This window comes from Sus scrofa, chromosome 1, assembly GCF_054392235.1.
Source record: "Sus scrofa isolate SSC_HxYL_T2T_F1_AM1 chromosome 1, Sscrofa_HxYL_maternal_Yorkshire_Landrace_v2.0, whole genome shotgun sequence".
NCBI classification, from domain to species: domain Eukaryota; kingdom Metazoa; phylum Chordata; class Mammalia; order Artiodactyla; family Suidae; genus Sus; species Sus scrofa.
This window is the reverse complement of record NC_139383.1, coordinates 95,226,762-95,247,018: the sequence shown is the minus strand read 5'-3', so window position 1 is coordinate 95,247,018 and position 20,257 is coordinate 95,226,762.

The window sequence follows — 20,257 nt, the reverse complement described above, 5'->3', positions numbered from 1 at the left end:
CCGGCCCCAGCAACCCACATTCCGCCAGCTAGGGAGGGACCCAGCAAGGGCCCATCTCAGAAAAAGCACAAAACTAGGTTCGGGCAGCTTCATTTGCGAGAGTGCAACTCTCCTCGGGAAACCAAGCTCAGCCCCAATGCGTCTTTGCTCAGGCAAGCAGCGCTTTCTGGTTTCTCCCCTAGCAGATTTCTCGCCATAGGAACAAGGAGGGTCTGGGCTGCCTCCTGCTCTCTGTGCACTGGTGCTTTGCAGGGCATCGCTAGAGCTGGAAACCAACTCCAAAGGTGCTCTACTTCAGGGAGAAGGCGGATGGGGCCTGAAAAGGCCTTGTGTGCACTGGCCCCACCACCCCACATTCTGCCAGCTAAGCAGGAACCCAGCTAGGGCCCATTTCAGAAAAGGCACAAAACTACCTTCTGGGAGCTGCTTTCACGAGAGTGAAACTCTCCTCGGGAAACCAAGCTCAGCCCCAATGCGTGTTTGCTCAGGAAAGCAGCGCGTTCTGGTTTCTCCCCTAGGTCTGTGCTTGCCATAGGAACAAGGATGGTCTGGGCTGCCTCCTGCTCCCTGTGCACTGGTGCTTTGCTGGTGGTCGCTGGACCTGGAAACCTACTCCAAACGTGCTCTACTTCAGGGAGGAGGTGGATGGGGCCAGAGTATGCCTTGTGTGCAAGGGCCCCACCACCTCATCTTTCTACAGGTAGGGAGGGACCCAGCTAGGGCCCACCTCACAAAAGGCACAAAACTAGCTTCTGGGAGCTGCATTCGCGAAAGTGCAACTCTCCTCGGGAAACTAAGCTAAGCCCCAATGCGTCTTTGCTCAGGAAAGCAGCGCTTTCCGGTTTCTCCCCTAGGTCTCTGCTTCCCTTAGGGCCAAGGAAGTTCTGTGCTGCCTACTGCTCCCTTGGCACTGGTGCTGTGCTGGTGGTCTCTGGAGATGGAAACCAACTCCAAAGGTGCACTCCTTTGCGGAGAAGGTGGATGGGGCCAGAAAAGGCCTTGTGTGCACTGGCCCCAACACCCCATATTCCGCCAGCTAGGGAGGGACACACCTAGGGCCCATCTCAGAAAAGGCACAAAACTAGGTTCTGGCAGCTTCATTTGCGAGAGTGAAACTCTCCTCGGGAAATCAAGCTCAGCCCCAATGCGTCTTTGTTCAGGAAAGCAGCGCTTTCTGGTTTCTCCCCTAGGTCTCTGCTTGCCATAGGAACAAGGAGGGTTTGGGCTGTCTCCTGCTCCCTGTGCACTGGTGCTTTGCTGGTGGTCGCTGGACCTGGAAACCTACTCCAAACGTGCTCTACTTCAGGGAGAAGGCGGATGGGGCCTGAAAAGGCCTTGTGTGCAAGGGCCCCACCAGCCCAACTTTCGCCAGCTAGGGAGGGACCCACCTAGGGCCCATCTCAGAAAAGGCACAAAACTAGCTTCTGGCCGCTTCATTTGCGAAAGTGAAACTCTCCTCGGGAAACCAAGCTCAGCCCCAATGGGTGTTTGCTCAGGAAAGCAGCGCTTTCTGGTTTCTCCCCTAGCCCATTGCTCGCCATAGGAACAAGGAGGGTCTGGGCTGCCTCCTGCTCCCTGTGCACTGGTGCTTTGCTTGTGGTCGCTGGACCTGGAAACCTACTCCAAACGTGCTCTACTTCAGGGAGAAGGCGGATGGGGCCTGAAAAGGCCTTGTGTGCAAGGGCCCCACCAGCCCAACTTTCGCCAGCTAGGGGGGGACCCAGCTAGGGCCCATCTCAGAAAAGGCACAAAACTAGCTTCTGGGAGCTGCATTCGCGAAAGTGCAACTCTCCTCGGGAAACCAAGCTAAGCCCCAATGCGTGTTTGCTCAGGAAAGCAGCGCTTTCCGGTTTCTCCCCTAGGTCTCTGCTTGCCTTAGGGCCAAGGAGGTTCTCTGCTGCCTACTGCTCCCTTGGCACTGGTGCTGTGCTGGTGGTCTCTGGAGATGGAAACCAACTCCAAATGTGCACTCCTTTGCGGAGAAGGCGGATGGGGCCAGAAAAGGCCTTGTGTGCAGTGGCCCCAACACCCCATATTCCGCCAGCTAGGGAGGGACCCACCTAGGGCCCATCTCAGAAAAGGCACAAAACTAGGTTCTGGCAGCTTCATTTGCGAGAGTGAAACTCTCCTCCAGAGACCAAGCTCAGCCCCAATGCGTCTTTGCTCAGGAAAGCAGCGCGTTCTGGTTTCTCCCCTAGGTCTCTGCTTGCCATAGGAACAAGGAGGGTCTGGGCTGCCTCCTGCTCCCTGTGCACTGGTGCTTTGCTGGTGGTCGCTGGACCTGGAATCCTACCCCAAACGTGCTCTACTTCAGGGAGAAGGTGGATGGGGCCTGAAAAGGCCTTGTGTGCAAGGGCCCCACCAGCCCAACTTTCGCCAGCTAGGGAGGGACCCACCTAGGGCCCATCTCAGAAAAGGCACAAAACTAGCTTCTGGGAGCTGCATTCGCGAAAGTGAAACTCTCCTCGGGAAACCATGCTCAGCCCCAATGCGTCTTTGCTCAGGAAAGCAGCGCTTTCTGGTTTCCCCCCTAGCCCAGTGCTTGCCATAGGAACAAGGAGGGTCAGGGCTTCCTGCTGCTCCGTGTACACTGGTGGTTTGCAGGTCATCTCTATAGCTGGAAACCAACTCCAAACGTGCTCTACTTCAGGGAGAAGGCGGAAGGGGGCTGAAAAGGCCTTGTGTGCACTGGCCCCATCACCCCACCCTTTGCCACCTACGGCGGGACCCAGCTAGGGACCATCTCAGAAAAGGCACAAAACAAGCTTCTGGCAGCTGCTTTCGCGAAAGTGAAACTCTCCTCGGGAAACCAAGCTCAGCCCTAATGCGTGTTTGCTCAGGAAAGCAGTGCTTTCCAGTTTCTCCCCTAGGTCTCTGCTTGCCTTAGGGCCAAGGAAGTTCTGTGCTGCCTACTCCTCCCTTGGCACTGGGGCTGTGCTGGTGGTCGCTGCTGCTGGAAACCAACTCCAAATGTGCACTCCTTTGCGGAGAAGGCGGATGGGGCCAGAAAAGGCCTTGTGTGCACCGGCCCCAGCAACCCACATTCCGCCAGCTAGGGAGGGACCCAGCAAGGGCCCATCTCAGAAAAAGCACAAAACTAGGTTCGGGCAGCTTCATTTGCGAGAGTGCAACTCTCCTCGGGAAACCAAGCTCAGCCCCAATGCGTCTTTGCTCAGGCAAGCAGCGCTTTCTGGTTTCTCCCCTAGCAGATTTCTCGCCATAGGAACAAGGAGGGTCTGGGCTGCCTCCTGCTCTCTGTGCACTGGTGCTTTGCAGGGCATCGCTAGAGCTGGAAACCAACTCCAAAGGTGCTCTACTTCAGGGAGAAGGCGGATGGGGCCTGAAAAGGCCTTGTGTGCACTGGCCCCACCACCCCACATTCTGCCAGCTAAGCAGGAACCCAGCTAGGGCCCATTTCAGAAAAGGCACAAAACTACCTTCTGGGAGCTGCTTTCACGAGAGTGAAACTCTCCTCGGGAAACCAAGCTCAGCCCCAATGCGTGTTTGCTCAGGAAAGCAGCGCGTTCTGGTTTCTCCCCTAGGTCTGTGCTTGCCATAGGAACAAGGATGGTCTGGGCTGCCTCCTGCTCCCTGTGCACTGGTGCTTTGCTGGTGGTCGCTGGACCTGGAAACCTACTCCAAACGTGCTCTACTTCAGGGAGGAGGTGGATGGGGCCAGAGTATGCCTTGTGTGCAAGGGCCCCACCACCTCATCTTTCTACAGGTAGGGAGGGACCCAGCTAGGGCCCACCTCACAAAAGGCACAAAACTAGCTTCTGGGAGCTGCATTCGCGAAAGTGCAACTCTCCTCGGGAAACTAAGCTAAGCCCCAATGCGTCTTTGCTCAGGAAAGCAGCGCTTTCCGGTTTCTCCCCTAGGTCTCTGCTTCCCTTAGGGCCAAGGAGGTTCTGTGCTGCCTACTGCTCCCTTGGCACTGGTGCTGTGCTGGTGGTCTCTGGAGATGGAAACCAACTCCAAAGGTGCACTCCTTTGCGGAGAAGGCGGATGGGGCCAGAAAAGGCCTTGTGTGCACTGGCCCCAACACCCCATATTCCGCCAGCTAGGGAGGGACACACCTAGGGCCCATCTCAGAAAAGGCACAAAACTAGGTTCTGGCAGCTTCATTTGCGAGAGTGAAACTCTCCTCGGGAAATCAAGCTCAGCCCCAATGCGTCTTTGTTCAGGAAAGCAGCGCTTTCTGGTTTCTCCCCTAGGTCTCTGCTTGCCATAGGAACAAGGAGGGTTTGGGCTGTCTCCTGCTCCCTGTGCACTGGTGCTTTGCTGGTGGTCGCTGGACCTGGAAACCTACTCCAAACGTGCTCTACTTCAGGGAGGAGGTGGATGGGGCCAGAATATGCCTTGTGTGCAAGGGCCCCACCAGCCCAACTTTCGCCAGCTAGGGAGGGACCCACCTAGGGCCCATCTCAGAAAAGGCACAAAACTAGCTTCTGGCCGCTTCATTTGCGAAAGTGAAACTCTCCTCGGGAAACCAAGCTCAGCCCCAATGCGTGTTTGCTCAGGAAAGCAGCGCTTTCTGGTTTCTCCCCTAGCCCATTGCTCGCCATAGGAACAAGGAGGGTCTGGGCTGCCTCCTGCTCCCTGTGCACTGGTGCTTTGCAGGTCATTGCTAGAGCTGGAAACCAACTCCAAACGTGCTCTCCTTCAGGGAGGAGGCGGGTGGGGCCAGAATATGCCTTGTGTGCAAGGGCCGCACCACCTCACCTTTCTACAGGTAGGGAGGGACCCAGCTAGGGCCCATCTCACAAAAGGCACAAAACTAGCTTCTGGGAGCTGCATTCGCGAAAGTGCAACTCTCCTCGGGAAACCACGCTCAGCCCCAATGCGTCTTTGCTCAGGAAAGCAGCGCTTTCTGGTTTCCCCCCTAGCCCAGTGCTTGCCATAGGAACAAGTAGGGTCAGGGCTTCCTGCTGCTCCGTGTACACTGGTGGTTTGCAGGTCATCGCTATAGATAGATACCAACTCCAAACGTGCTCTACTTCTGGGAGAAGGCGGAAGGGGCCTGAAAAGGCCTTGTGTGCACTGGCCCCAACATCCCACCCTTTGCCACCTACGGCGGGACACAGCTAGGGACAATCTCAAAAAAGGCACAAAACTAGCTTCTGGCAGCTGCTTTCGTGAAAATGAAACTCTCCTCGGGAAACCAAGCTCAGCCCCAATGCGTGTTTGCTCAGGAAAGCAGTGCTTTCCGGCATCTCCCATAGGTCTCTGCTTACCTTAGGGCCAAGGAAGTTCTGTGCTGCCTACTGCTCCCTTGGCACTGGGGCTGTGCTGGTGGTCTCTGCTGCGGGAAACCAACTCCAAATGTGCACTCCTTTGCGGAGAAGGCGGATGTGGCCAGAAAAGGCCTTGTGTGCACCGGCCACAGCAACCCACATTCCGCCATCTAGGGAGGGACCCAGCTAGGGCCCATCTCAGAAAAGGCACAAAACTAGGTTCGGGCAGCTTCATTTGCGAGAGTGCAACTCTCCTCGGGAAACCAATCTCAGCCCCAATGCATGTTTGCTCAGGAAAGCAGCGCTTTCCGGTTTCTCCCCTAGGTCTCTGCTTGCCTTAGGGCCAAGGAGGTTCTGTGCTGCCTACTGCTCCCTTGGCACTGGTGCTGTGCTGGTGGTCTCTGGAGATGGAGACCAACTCCAAATGTGCACTCCTTTGGGGAGATCGCCGATGGGGCCAGAAAAGGCCTTGTGTGCACTGGCCCCAACACCCCATATTCCGCCAGCTAGGGAGGGACACACCTAGGGCCCATCTCAGAAAAGGCACAAAACTAGGTTCTGGCAGCTTCATTTGCGAGAGTGAAACTCTCCTCGGGAAACCAAGCTCAGCCCCAATGCGTGTTTGCTCAGGAAAGCAGCGCTTTCTGATTTCTCCCCTAGGTCTCTGCTTGCCTTAGGGCCAAGGAGGTTCTGTGCTGCCTCCTGCTCCCTGTGCACTGGTGCTTTGCTGGTGGTCGCTGGACCTGGAAACCTACTCCAAACGTGCTCTACTTTAGGGAGAAGGCGGATGGGGCCTGAAAAGGCCTTGTGTGCAAGGGCCCCACCAGCCCAACTTTCGCCAGCTAGGGAGGGACCCACCTAGGGCCCATCTCAGAAAAGGCACAAAACTAGCTTCTGGGAGCTGCATTCGCGAAAGTGCAACTCTCCTCGGGAAACCAAGCTCAGCCCCAATGCGTGTTTGCTCAGGAAAGCAGCGCTTTCTGGTTTCTCCCCTAGCCCATTGCTCGCCATAGGAACAAGGAGGGTCTGGGCTGCCTCCTGCTCCCTGTGCTCTGGTGCTTCGCTGGTGGTCGCTGGACCTGGAAACCTACTCCAAACGTGCTCTACCTCAGGGAGAAGGCGGATGGGGCCTGAAAAGGCCTTGTGTGCAAGGGCCCCACCAGCCCAACTTTCGCCAGGTAGGGAGGGACCCACCTAGGGCCCATCTCAGAAAAGGCACAAAACTAGCTTCTGGGAGCTGCATTCGCGAAAGTGCAACTCTCCTCGGGAAACCAAGTTAAGCCCCAATGCGTGTTTGCTCAGGAAAGCAGCGATTTCCGGTTTCTCCCCTAGGTCTCTGCTTGCCTTAGGGCCAAGGAGGTTCTGTGCTGCCTACTGCTCCCTTGGCACTGGTGCTGTGCTGGTGGTCTCTGGAGATGGAAACCAACTCCAAATGTGCACTCCTTTGCGGAGAAGGCGGATGGGGCCAGAAAAGGCCTTGTGTGCACTGGCCCCAACACCCCATATTCGGCCAGCTAGGGAGGGACACACCTAGGGCCCATCTCAGAAAAGGCACAAAACTAGGTTCTGGCAGCTTCATTTGCGAGAGTGAAATTCTCCTCGGGAAGCCAAGCTCATCCCCAATGCGTCTTTGCTCAGGAAAGCAGCGCTTTCTGGTTTCTCCCCTAGCCCATTGCTCGCCATAGGAACAAGGAGGTTCTGGGCTGCCTCCTGCTCTCTGTGCACTGGTGCTTTGCAGGTCATCGCTAGAGCTGGAAACCAACTCCAAACATGCTCTACTTTAGGGAGAAGGCGGATGGGGCCTGAAAAGGCCTTGTGTGCACTAGCCCCAGCAACCCACATTCTGCCAGTTAGGGAGGAACCCAGCTAGGGCCCATCTCAGAAAAGGCACAAAACTAGCTTGTGGGAGCTGCATTCGCGAGAGTGAAACTCTCCTCGGGAAACCAAGCTCAGCCCCAATGCGTGTTTGCTCAGGAAAGCAGCGCTTTCTGGTTTCTCCCCTAGCCCATTGCTCGCCATAGGAACAAGGAGGGTCTGGGCTGCCTCCTGCTCCCTGTGCACTGGTGCTTTGCTGGTGGTCGCTGGACCTGGAAACCTACTCCAAACGTGCTCTACTTCAGGGAGAAGGCGGATGGGGCCTGAAAAGGCCTTGTGTGCAAGGGCCCCACCAGCCCAACTTTCGCCAGCTAGGGAGGGACCCACCTAGGGCCCATCCCAGAAAAGGCACAAAACTAGCTTCTGGGAGCTGCATTCGCGAAAGTGAAACTCTCCTCGGGAAACCAAGCTAAGCCCCAATGCGTGTTTGCTCAGGAAAGCAGCGCTTTCCGGTTTCTCCCCTAGGTCTCTGCTTGCCTTAGGGCCAAGGAGGTTCTGTGCTGCCTACTGCTCCCTTGGCACTGGTGCTGTGCTGGTGGTCTCTGGTGATGGAAACCAACTCCAAATGTGCACTCCTTTGCGGAGAAGGCGATGGGGCCAGAAAAGGCCTTGTGTGCACTGGCCCCAACACCCCATATTCCGCCAGCTATGGAGGGACACACCTAGGGCCCATCTCAGAAAAGGCACAAAACTAGGTTCTGGCAGCTTCATTTGCGAGAGTGAAACTCTCCTCGGGAAACCAAGCGCAGCCCCAATGCGTCTTTGCTCAGGAAAGCAGCGCTTTCTGGTTTCTCCCCTAGCCCATTGCTCGCCATAGGAACAAGGAGGTTCTGGGCTGCCTCTTGCTCTCTGTGCACTGGTGGTTTGCAGGTCATCGCTAGAGCTGGAAAAAAACGCCAAACGTGCTCTACTTCAGGGAGAAGGCGGATGGGGCCTGAAAAGGCCTTGTGTGCAAGGGCCCCAGCAACCCACATTCTGCCAGTTAGGGAGGAACCCAGCTAGGGCCCACCTCACAAACGGCACAAAACTAGCTTCTGGGAGCTGCCTTTGTGAAAGTGAAACTCTCCTCAGGAAACCAAGCTCAGCCCCAATGCGTCTTTGCTCAGGAAAGCAGCGCTTTCTGGTTTCTCCCCTAGCCCATTGCTCGCCATAGGAACAAGGAGGGATTGGGCTGCCTCCTGCTCCCTGTGCACTGGTGCTTTGCAGGTCATTGCTAGAGGTGGAAACCAACTCCAAACGTGCTCTACTTCAGGGAGGAGGCGGATGGGGCCAGAATATGCCTTGTGTGCAAGGGCCCCACCACCTCACCTTTCTACAGGTAGGGAGGGACCCAGCTAGGGCCCATCTCACAAAAGGCACAAAACTAGCTTCTGGGAGCTGCATTCGCGAGAGTGAAACTCTCCTCGGGAAACCAAGCTCAGCCCCAATGCGTCTTTGCTCAGGAAAGCAGCGCTTTCTGGTTTCTCCCCTAGCCCATTGCTCGCCATAGGAACAAGGAGGGTCTGGGCTGCCTCCTGCTCCCTGTGCACTGGTGCTTTGCTGGTGGTCGCTGGACCTGGAAACCTACTCCAAACGTGCTCTACTTCAGGGAGAAGGCGGATGGGGCCTGAAAAGGCCTTGTGTGCAAGGGCCCCACCAGCCCAAATTTCGCCAGCTAGGGAGGGACCCACCTAGGGCCCATCTCAGAAAAGGCACAAAACTAGTTTCTGGGAGCTGCATTCGCGAAAGTGAAACTCTCCTCGAGAAACCAAGGTCAGCCCCAATGAGTGTTTGCTCAGGAAAGCAGCGCTATCTGGTTTCTCCCCTAGCCCATTGCTCGCCATAGGAACAAGGAGGGTCTGGGCTGCCTCCTGCTCCCTGTGCACTGGTGCTTTGCTGGTGGTCGCTGGACCTGGAAACCTACTCCAAACGTGCTCTACTTCAGGGAGAACGCGGATGGGGCCTGAAAAGGCCTTGTGTGCAAGGGCCCCACCAGCCCAACTTTCGCCAGCTAGGGTGGGACCCACCTAGGGCCCATCTCAGAAAAGGCACAAAACTACCTTCTGGGAGCTGCATTCACGAAAGTGCAACTCTCCTCGGGAAACCAAGCTAAGCCCCAATGCGTGTTTGCTCAGGAAAGCAGCGCTTTCCGGTTTCTCCCCTAGGTCTCTGCTTGCCTTAGGGCCAAGGAGGTTCTGTGCTGCCTTCTGCTCCCTTGGCACTGGTGCTGTGCTGGTGGTCTCTGGAGATGGAAACCAACTCCAAATGTGCACTCCTTTGCGGAGAAGGCGGATGGGGCCAGAAAAGGCCTTGTGTGCACTGGCCCCAACACCCCATATTCCGCCAGCTAGGGAGGGACACACCTAGGGCCCATCTCAGAAAAGGCACAAAACTAGGTTCTGGCAGCTTCATTTGCGAGAGTGAAACTCTCCTCGGGAAACCACGCTCAGCCCCAATGCGTGTTTGCTCAGGAAAGCAGCGCTTTCTGGTTTCTCCCCTAGCCCATTGCTCGCCATAGGAACAAGGAGGTTCTGGGCTGCCTCCTGCTCTCTGTGCACTGGTGCATGCAGGTCATCGCTAGAGCTGGAAACCAACTCCAAACGTGCTCTACTTTAGGGAGAAGGCGGATGGGGCCTGAAAAGGCCTTGTGTGCACTGGCCCCAGCAACCCACATTCTGCCAGTTAGGGAGGAACACAGCTAGGGCCCATCTCAGAAAAGGCACAAAACTAGCTTCTGGGAGCTGCCTTCGCGAAAGTGAAACTCTCCTCGAGAAACCAAGCTCAGCCCCAATGCGTGTTTGCTCAGGAAAGCAGCGCTTTCTGGTTTCTCCCATAGCCCATTGCTCGCCATAGGAACAAGGATGGTCTGGGCTGCCTCCTGCTCCCTGTGCACTGGTGCTTTGCTGGTGGTCGCTGGACCTGGAAACATACTCCAAACGTGCTCTACCTCAGGCAGGAGGTGGATGGGGCCAGAATATGCCTTGTGTGCAAGGGCCCCACCCCCTCATCTTTCTACAAGTAGGGAGGGACCCAGCTAGGGCCCACCTCACAAACGGCACAAAACTAGCTTCTGGGAGCTGCCTTTGTGAAAGTGAAACTCTGCTCAGGAAACCAAGCTCAGCCCCAATGCGTCTTTGCTCAGGAAAGCAGCGCTTTCTGGTTTCTCCCCTAGCCCATTGCTCGCCATAGGAACAAGGAGGGTTTGGGCTGCCTCCTGCTCCCTGTGCACTGGTGCTTTGCAGGTCATTGCTAGAGGTGGAAACCAACGCCAAACGTGCTCTACTTCAGGGAGGAGGCGGATGGGGCCAGAATATGCCTTGTGTGCAAGGGCCCCACCACCTCACCTTTCTACAGGTAGGGAGGGACCCAGCTAGGGCCCATCTCACAAAAGGCACAAAACTAGGTTCTGGCATCTTCATTTGCGAGAGTGAAACTCTCCTCGGGAAACCAAGCTCAGCCCCAATGCGTGTTTGCTCAGGAAAGCAGCGCTTTCTGGTTTCTCCCCTAGCCCATTGCTCGCCATAGGAACAAGGAGGGTCTGGGCTGCCTCCTGCTCCCTGTGCACTGATGCTTTGCTGGTGGTCGCTGGACCTGGAAACCTACTCCAAACGTGCTCTACTTCAGGGAGAAGGCGGATGGGGCCTGAAAAGGCCTTGTGTGCAAGGGCCCCACCAGCCCAACTTTCGCCAGCTAGGGAGGGACCCACCTACGCCCCATGTCAGAAAAGGCACAAAACTAGCTTCTGGGAGCTGCATTCGCGAAAGTGCAACTCTCCTCGGGAACCCAAGCTCAGCCCCAATGCGTGTTTGCTCAGGAAAGCAGCGCTTTCCGGTTTCTCCCCTAGGTCTCTGCTTGCCTTAGGGCCAAGGAGGTTCTGTGCTGCCTACTGCTCCCTTGGCACTGGTGCTGTGCTGGTGGTCTCTGGAGATGGAAACCAACTCCAAATGTGCACTCCTTTGTGGAGAAGGCGGATGGGGCCAGAAAAGGCCTTGTGTGCACTGGCCCCAACACCCCATATTCCGCCAGCTAGGGAGGGACACACCTAGGGCCCATCTCAGAAAAGGCACAAAACTAGGTTCTGGCAGCTTCATTTGCGAGAGTGAAACTCTCCTCGGGAAACCAAGCTCAGCCCCAATGCGTCTTTGCTCAGGAAAGCAGCGCTTTCTGATTTCTACCCTAGCCCATTGCTCGCCATAGGAACAAGGAGGGTTTGGGCTGCCTCCTGCTCCCTGTGCACTGGTGCTTTGCTGGTGGTCGCTGGACCTGGAAACCTACTCCAAACGTGCTCTACTTCAGGGAGAAGGCGGATGGGGCCTGAAAAGGCCTTGTGTGCAAGGGCCCCACCAGCCCAACTTTCGCCAGCTAGGGAGGGACCCAGCTAGGGCCCATCTCAGAAAAGGCACAAAACTAGCTTCTGGGAGCTGCATTCGCGAAAGTGCAACTCTCCTCGAGAAACCAAGCTCAGCCCCAATGCGTGTTTGCTCAGGAAAGCAGCGCTTTCTGGTTTCTCCCCTAGCCCATTGCTCGCCATAGGAACAAGGAGGGTCTGGGCTGCCTCCTGCTCCCTGTGCACTGGTGCTTTGCTGGTGGTCGCTGGACCTGGAAACCTACTCCAAACGTGCTCTACTTCAGGGAGAAGGCGGATGGGGCCTGAAAAGGCCTTGTGTGCAAGGGCCCCACCAGCCCAACTTTCGCCAGCTAGGGAGGGACCCACCTACGCCCCATGTCAGAAAAGGCACAAAACTAGCTTCTGGGAGCTGCATTCGCGAAAGTGCAACTCTCCTCGGGAACCCAAGCTCAGCCCCAATGCGTGTTTGCTCAGGAAAGCAGCGCTTTCCGGTTTCTCCCCTAGGTCTCTGCTTGCCTTAGGGCCAAGGAGGTTCTGTGCTGCCTACTGCTCCCTTGGCACTGGTGCTGTGCTGGTGGTCTCTGGAGATGGAAACCAACTCCAAATGTGCACTCCTTTGTGGAGAAGGCGGATGGGGCCAGAAAAGGCCTTGTGTGCACTGGCCCCAACACCCCATATTCCGCCAGCTAGGGAGGGACACACCTAGGGCCCATCTCAGAAAAGGCACAAAACTAGGTTCTGGCAGCTTCATTTGCGAGAGTGAAACTCTCCTCGGGAAACCAAGCTCAGCCCCAATGCGTCTTTGCTCAGGAAAGCAGCGCTTTCTGATTTCTACCCTAGCCCATTGCTCGCCATAGGAACAAGGAGGGTTTGGGCTGCCTCCTGCTCCCTGTGCACTGGTGCTTTGCTGGTGGTCGCTGGACCTGGAAACCTACTCCAAACGTGCTCTACTTCAGGGAGAAGGCGGATGGGGCCTGAAAAGGCCTTGTGTGCAAGGGCCCCACCAGCCCAACTTTCGCCAGCTAGGGAGGGACCCAGCTAGGGCCCATCTCAGAAAAGGCACAAAACTAGCTTCTGGGAGCTGCATTCGCGAAAGTGCAACTCTCCTCGAGAAACCAAGCTCAGCCCCAATGCGTGTTTGCTCAGGAAAGCAGCGCTTTCTGGTTTCTCCCCTAGCCCATTGCTCGCCATAGGAACAAGGAGGGTCTGGGCTGCCTCCTGCTCCCTGTGCACTGGTGCTTTGCTGGTGGTCGCTGGACCTGGAAACCTACTCCAAACGTGCTCTACTTCAGGGAGAAGGCGGATGGGGCCTGAAAAGGCCTTGTGTGCAAGGGCCCCACCAGCCCAACTTTCGCCAGCTAGGGAGGGACCCAGCTAGGGCCCATCTCAGAAAAGGCACAAAACTAGCTTCTGGGAGCTGCATTCGCGAAAGTGAAACTCTCCTCGAGAAACCAAGCTCAGCCCCAATGCGTGTTTGCTCAGGAAAGCAGCGCTTTCTGGTTTCTCCCCTAGCCCATTGCTCGCCATAGGAACAAGGAGGTTCTGGGCTGCCTCCTGCTCTCTGTGCACTGGTGCTTTGCAGGTCATCGCTAGAGCTGGAAACCAACTCCAAACGTGCTCTACTTTAGGGAGAAGGCGGATGGGGCCTGAAAAGGCCTTGTGTGCACTGGCCCCAGCAACCCACATTCTGCCAGTTAGGGAGGAACCCAGCTAGGGCCCATCTCAGAAAAGGCACAAAACTAGCTTATGGGAGCTGCATTCGCGAGAGTGAAACTCTCCTCGGGAAACCAAGCTCAGCCCCAATGCGTGTTTGCTCAGGAAAGCAGCGCTTTCTGGTTTCTCCCCTAGCCCATTGCTCGCCATAGGAACAAGGAGGGTCTGGGCTGCCTCCTGCTCCCTGTGCACTGGTGCTTTGCTGGTGGTCGCTGGACCTGGAAACCTACTCCAAACGTGCTCTACTTCAGGGAGAAGGCGGATGGGGCCTGAAAAGGCCTTGTGTGCAAGGGCCCCACCAGCCCAACTTTCGCCAGCTAGGGAGGGACCCACCTAGGGCCCATCTCAGAAAAGGCACAAAACTAGCTTCTGGGAGCTGCATTCGCGAAAGTGCAACTCTCCTCGGGAAACCAAGCTAAGCCCCAATGCGTGTTTGCTCAGGAAAGCAGCGCTTTCCGGTTTCTCCCCTAGGTCTCTGCTTGCCTTAGGGCCAAGGAGGTTCTGTGCTGCCTACTGCTCCCTTGGCACTGGTGCTGTGCTGGTGGTCTCTGGTGATGGAAACCAACTCCAAATGTGCACTCCTTTGCGGAGAAGGCGATGGGGCCAGAAAAGGCCTTGTGTGCACTGGCCCCAACACCCCATATTCCGCCAGCTATGGAGGGACACACCTAGGGCCCATCTCAGAAAAGGCACAAAACTAGGTTCTGGCAGCTTCATTTGCGAGAGTGAAACTCTCCTCGGGAAACCAAGCGCAGCCCCAATGCGTCTTTGCTCAGGAAAGCAGCGCTTTCTGGTTTCTCCCCTAGCCCATTGCTCGCCATAGGAACAAGGAGGTTCTGGGCTGCCTCCTGCTCTCTGTGCACTGGTGGTTTGCAGGTCATCGCTAGAGCTGGAAAAAAACCCCAAACGTGCTCTACTTTAGGGAGAAGGCGGATGGGGCCTGAAAAGGCCTTGTGTGCAAGGGCCCCAGCAACCCACATTCTGCCAGTTAGGGAGGAACCCAGCTAGGGCCAACCTCACAAACGGCACAAAACTAGCTTCTGGGAGCTGCCTTTGTGAAAGTGAAACTCTCCTCAGGAAACCAAGCTCAGCCCCAATGCGTGTTTGCTCAGGAAAGCAGCGCTTTCTGGTTTCTCCCCTAGCCCATTGCTCGCCATAGGAACAAGGAGGGATTGGGCTGCCTCCTGCACCCTGTGCACTGGTGCTTTGCAGGTCATTGCTAGAGGTGGAAACCAACTCCAAACGTGCTCTACTTCAGGGAGGAGGCGGATGGGGCCAGAATATGCCTTGTGTGCAAGGGCCCCACCACCTCACCTTTCTACAGGTAGGGAGGGACCCAGCTAGGGCCCATCTCACAAAAGGCACAAAACTAGCTTCTGGGAGCTGCATTCGCGAGAGTGAAACTCTCCTCGGGAAACCAAGCTCAGCCCCAATGCGTGTTTGCTCAGGAAAGCAGCGCTTTCTGGTTTCTCCCCTAGCCCATTGCTCGCCATAAGAACAAGGAGGGTCTGGGCTGCCTCCTGCTCCCTGTGCACTGGTGCTTTGCTGGTGGTCGCTGGACCTGGAAACCTACTCCAAACGTGCTCTACTTCAGGGAGAAGGCGGATGGGGCCTGAAAAGGGCTTGTGTGCAAGGGCCCCACCAGCCCAAATTTCGCCAGCTAGGGAGGGACCCACCTAGGGCCCATCTCAGAAAAGGCACAAAACTAGCTTCTGGGAGCTGCATTCGCGAAAGTGAAACTCTCCTCGAGAAACCAAGGTCAGCCCCAATGAGTGTTTGCTCAGGAAAGCAGCGCTATCTGGTTTCTCCCCTAGCCCATTGCTCGCCATAGGAACAAGGAGGGTCTGGGCTGCCTCCTGCTCCCTGTGCACTGGTGCTTTGCTGGTGGTCGCTGGACCTGGAAACCTACTCCAAACGTGCTCTACTTCAGGGAGAAGGCGGATGGGGCCTGAAAAGGCCTTGTGTGCAAGGGCCCCACCAGCCCAACTTTCGCCAGCTAGGGAGGGACCCACCTAGGGCCCATCTCAGAAAAGGCACAAAACTACCTTCTGGGAGCTGCATTCACGAAAGTGCAACTCTCCTCGGGAAACCAAGCTAAGCCCCAATGCGTGTTTGCTCAGGAAAGCAGCGCTTTCCGGTTTCTCCCCTAGGTCTCTGCTTGCCTTAGGGCCAAGGAGGTTCTGTGCTGCCTTCTGCTCCCTTGGCACTGGTGCTGTGCTGGTGGTCTCTGGAGATGGAAACCAACTCCAAATGTGCACTCCTTTGCGGAGCAGGCGGATGGGGCCAGAAAAGGCCTTGTGTGCACTGGCCCCAACACCCCATATTCCGCCAGCTAGGGAGGGACACACCTAGGGCCCATCTCAGAAAAGGCACAAAACTAGGTTCTGGCAGCTTCATTTGCGAGAGTGAAACTCTCCTCGGGAAACCAAGCTCAGCCCCAATGCGTCTTTGCTCAGGAAAGCAGCGCTTTCTGGTTTCTCCCCTAGGCCATTGCTCGCCATAGGAACAAGGAGGTTCTGGGCTGCCTCCTGCTCTCTGTGCACTGGTGCTTTGCAGGTCATCGCTAGAGCTGGAAACCAACTCCAAACGTGCTCTACTTTAGGGAGAAGGCGGATGGGGCCTGAAAAGGCCTTGTGTGCACTGGCCCCAGCAACCCACATTCTGCCAGTTAGGGAGGAACCCAGCTAGGGCCCATCTCAGAAAAGGCACAAAACTAGCTTCTGGGAGCTGCCTTCGTGAAAGTGAAACTCTCCTCGAGAAACCAAGCTCAGCCCCAATGCGTGTTTGCTCAGGAAAGCAGCGCTTTCTGGTTTCTCCCCTAGCCCATTGCTCGCCATAGGAACAAGGAGGGTCTGGGCTGCCTCCTGCTCCCTGTGCACTGGTGCTTTGCTGGTGGTCGCTGGACCTGGAAACATACTCCAAACGTGCTCTACCTCAGGGAGGAGGTGGATGGGGCCAGAATATGCCTTGTGTGCAAGGGCCCCACCACCTCACCTTTCTACAGGTAGGGAGGGACCCAGCTAGGGCCCACCTCACAAACGGCACAAAACTAGCTTCTGGGAGCTGCCTTTGTGAAAGTGAAACTCTGCTCAGGAAACCAAGCTCAGCCCCAATGCGTCTTTGCTCAGGAAAGCAGCGCTTTCTGGTTTCTCCCCTAGCCCATTGCTCGCCATAGGAACAAGGAGGGTTTGGGCTGCCTCCTGCTCCCTGTGCACTGGTGCTTTGCAGGTCATTGCTAGAGGTGGAAACCAACTCCAAACGTGCTCTACTTCAGGGAGGAGGCGGATGGGGCCAGAATATGCCTTGTGTGCAAGGGCCCCACCACCTCACCTTTCTACAGGTAGGGAGGGACCCAGCTAGGGCCCATCTCACAAAAGGCACAAAACTAGCTTCTGGCAGCTGCATTCGCGAGAGTGAAACTCTCCTCGGGAAACCAAGCTCAGCCCCAATGCGTGTTTGCTCAGGAAAGCAGCGCTTTCTGGTTTCTCCCCTAGCCCATTGCTCGCCATAGGAACAAGGAGGGTCTGGGCTGCCTCCTGCTCCCTGTGCACTGGTGCTTTGCTGGTGGTCGCTGGACCTGGAAACCTACTCCAAACGTGCTCTACTTCAGGGAGAAGGCGGATGGGGCCTGAAAAGGCCTTGTGTGCACTGGCCCCAACACCCCATATTCCGCCAGCTAGGGAGGGACACACCTAGGGCCCATCTCAGAAAAGGCACAAAACTAGGTTCTGGCAGCTTCATTTGCGAGAGTGCAACTCTCCTCGGGAAAACAAGCTCAGCCCCAATGCGTCTTTGCTCACGAAAGCAGCGCTTTCTGATTTCTACCCTAGCCCATTGCTCGCCATAGGAACAAGGAGGGTCTGGGCTGCCTCCTTCTCCCTGTGCACTGGTGCTTTGCTGGTGGTCGCTGGACCTGGAAACCTACTCCAAACGTGCTCTACTTCAGGGAGAAGGCGGATGGGGCCTGAAAAGGCCTTGTGTGCAAGGGCCCCACCAGCCCAACTTTCGCCAGCTAGGGAGGGACCCAGCTAGGGCCCATCTCAGAAAAGGCACAAAACTAGCTTCTGGGAGCTGCATTCGCGAAAGTGCAACTCTCCTCGGGAACCCAAGCTCAGCCCCAATGCGTGTTTGCCCAGGAAAGCAGCGCTTTCCGGTTTCTCCCCTAGGTCTCTGCTTGCCTTAGGGCCAAGGAGGTTCTGTGCTGCCTACTGCTCCCTTGGCACTGGTGCTGTGCTGGTGGTCTCTGGAGATGGAAACCAACTCCAAATGTGCACTCCTTTGCGGAGAAGGCGGATGGGGCCAGAAAAGGCCTTGTGTGCACTGGCCCCAACACCCCATATTCCGCCAGCTAGGGAGGGACACACCTAGGGCCCATCTCAGAAAAGGCACAAAACTAGGTTCTGGCAGCTTCATTTGCGAGAGTGCAACTCTCCTCGGGAAAACAAGCTCAGCCCCAATGCGTCTTTGCTCACGAAAGCAGCGCTTTCTGATTTCTACCCTAGCCCATTGCTCGCCATAGGAACAAGGAGGGTCTGGGCTGCCTCCTGCTCCCTGTGCACTGGTGCTTTGCTGGTGGTCGCTGGACCTGGAAACCTACTCCAAACGTGCTCTACTTCAGGGAGAAGGCGGATGGGGCCTGAAAAGGCCTTGTGTGCAAGGGCCCCACCAGCCCAACTTTCGCCAGCTAGGGAGGGACCCAGCTAGGGCCCATCTCAGAAAAGGCACAAAACTAGCTTCTGGGAGCTGCATTCGCGAAAGTGAAACTCTCCTCGAGAAACCAAGCTCAGCCCCAATGCGTGTTTGCTCAGGAAAGCAGCGCTTTCTGGTTTCTCCCCTAGCCCATTGCTCGCCATAGGAACAAGGAGGGTCTGGGCTGCCTCCTGCTCCCTGTGCACTGGTGCTTTGCTGGTGGTCGCTGGACCTGGAAACCTACTCCAAACGTGCTCTACCTCAGGGAGAAGGCGGATGGGGCCTGAAAAGGCCTTGTGTGCAAGGGCCCCACCAGCCCAACTTTCGCCAGCTAGGGAGGGACCCACCTAGGGCCCATCTCAGAAAAGGCACAAAACTACCTTCTGGGAGCTGCATTCACGAAAGTGCAACTCTCCTCGGGAAACCAAGCTAAGCCCCAATGCGTGTTTGCTCAGGAAAGCAGCGCTTTCCGGTTTCTCCCCTAGGTCTCTGCTTCCCTTAGGGCCAAGGAGGTTCTCTGCTGCCTACTGCTCCCTTGGCACTGGTGCTGTGCTGGTGGTCTCTGGAGATGGAAACCAACTCCAAATGTGCACTCCTTTGCGGAGAAGGCGGATGGGGCCAGAAAAGGCCTTGTGTGCACTGGCCCCAACACCCCATATTCCGCCAGCTAGGGAGGGACACACCTAGGGCCCATCTCAGAAAAGGCACAAAACTAGGTTCTGGCAGCTTCATTTGCGAGAGTGAAACTCTCCTCGGGAAACCAAGCTCAGCCCCAATGCGTCTTTGCTCAGGAAAGCAGCGCTTTCTGGTTTCTCCCCTAGCCCATTGCTCGCCATAGGAACAAGGAGGTTCTGGGCTGCCTCCTGCTCTCTGTGCACTGGTGCTTTGCAGGTCATCGCTAGAGCTGGAAACCAACTCCAAACGTGCTCTACTTTAGGGAGAAGGCGGATGGGGCCTGAAAAGGCCTTGTGTGCACTGGCCCCAGCAACCCACATTCTGCCAGTTAGGGAGGAACCCAGCTAGGGCCCATCTCAGAAAAGGCACAAAACTAGCTTCTGGGAGCTGCATTCGCGAAAGTGAAACTCTATTCGGGAAACCAAGCTCAGCCCCAATGCGTGTTTGCTCAGGAAAGCAGCGCTTTCTGGTTTCTCCCCTAGCCCATTGCTCGCCATAGGAACAAGGAGGGTCTGGGCTGCCTCCTGCTCCCTGTGCACTGGTGCTTTGCTGGTGGTCGCTGGACCTGGAAACCTACTCCAAACGTGCTCTACTTCAGGGAGAAGGCGGATGGGGCCTGAAAAGGCCTTGTGTGCAAGGGCCCCACCAGCCCAACTTTCGCCAGCTAGGGAGGGACCCACCTAGGGCCCATCCCAGAAAAGGCACAAAACTAGCTTCTGGGAGCTGCATTCGCGAAAGTGCAACTCTCCTCGGGAAACCAAGCTCAGCCCCAATGCGTGTTTGCTCAGGAAAGCAGCGCTTTCCGGTTTCTCCCCTAGGTCTCTGCTTGCCTTAGGGCCAAGGAGGTTCTGTGCTGCCTACTGCTCCCTTGGCACTGGTGCTGTGCTGGTGGTCTCTGGAGATGGAAACCAACTCCAAATGTGCACTCCTTTGCGGAGAAGGCGGATGGGGCCAGAAAAGGCCTTGTGTGCACTGGCCCCAACACCCCATATTCCGCCAGCTAGGGAGGGACACACCTAGGGCCCATCTCAGAAAAGGCACAAAACTAGGTTCGGGCAGCTTCATTTGCGAGAGTGCAACTCTCCTCGGGAAACCAAGCTCAGCCCCAATGCGTCTTTGCTCAGGAAAGCAGCGCTTTCTGGTTTCTCCCCTAGGTCTCTACTTGCCATAGGAACAAGGAGGGTCTAGGCTGCCTCCTGCTCCCTGTGCACTGGTGCTTTGCTGGTGGTCGCTGGACCTGGAAACCTACTCCAAACGTGCTCTATTTCAGGGAGAAGGCGGATGGGGCCTGAAAAGGCCTTGTGTGCAAGGGCCCCACCAGCCCAACTTTCGCCAGCTAGGGAGGGACCCACCTAGGGCCCATCTCAGAAAAGGCACAAAACTAGCTTCTGGGAGCTGCGTTCGTGAAAGTGCAACTCTCCTCGGGAAACCAAGCTCAGCCCCAATGCGTGTTTGCTCAGGAAAGCAGCGCTTTCTGGTTTCTCCCCTAGCCCATTGCTCGCCATAGGAACAAGGAGGGTCTGGGCTGCCTCCTGCTCCCTGTGCACTGGTGCTTTGCTGGTGGTCGCTGGACCTGGAAACCTACTCCAAACGTGCTCTACTTCAGGGAGAAGGCGGATGGGGCCTGAAAAGGCCTTGTGTGCAAGGGCCCCACCAGCCCAACTTTCGCCAGCTAGGGAGGGACCCAGCTGGGGCCCATCTCAGAAAAGGCACAAAACTAGCTTCTGGGAGCTGCATTCACGAA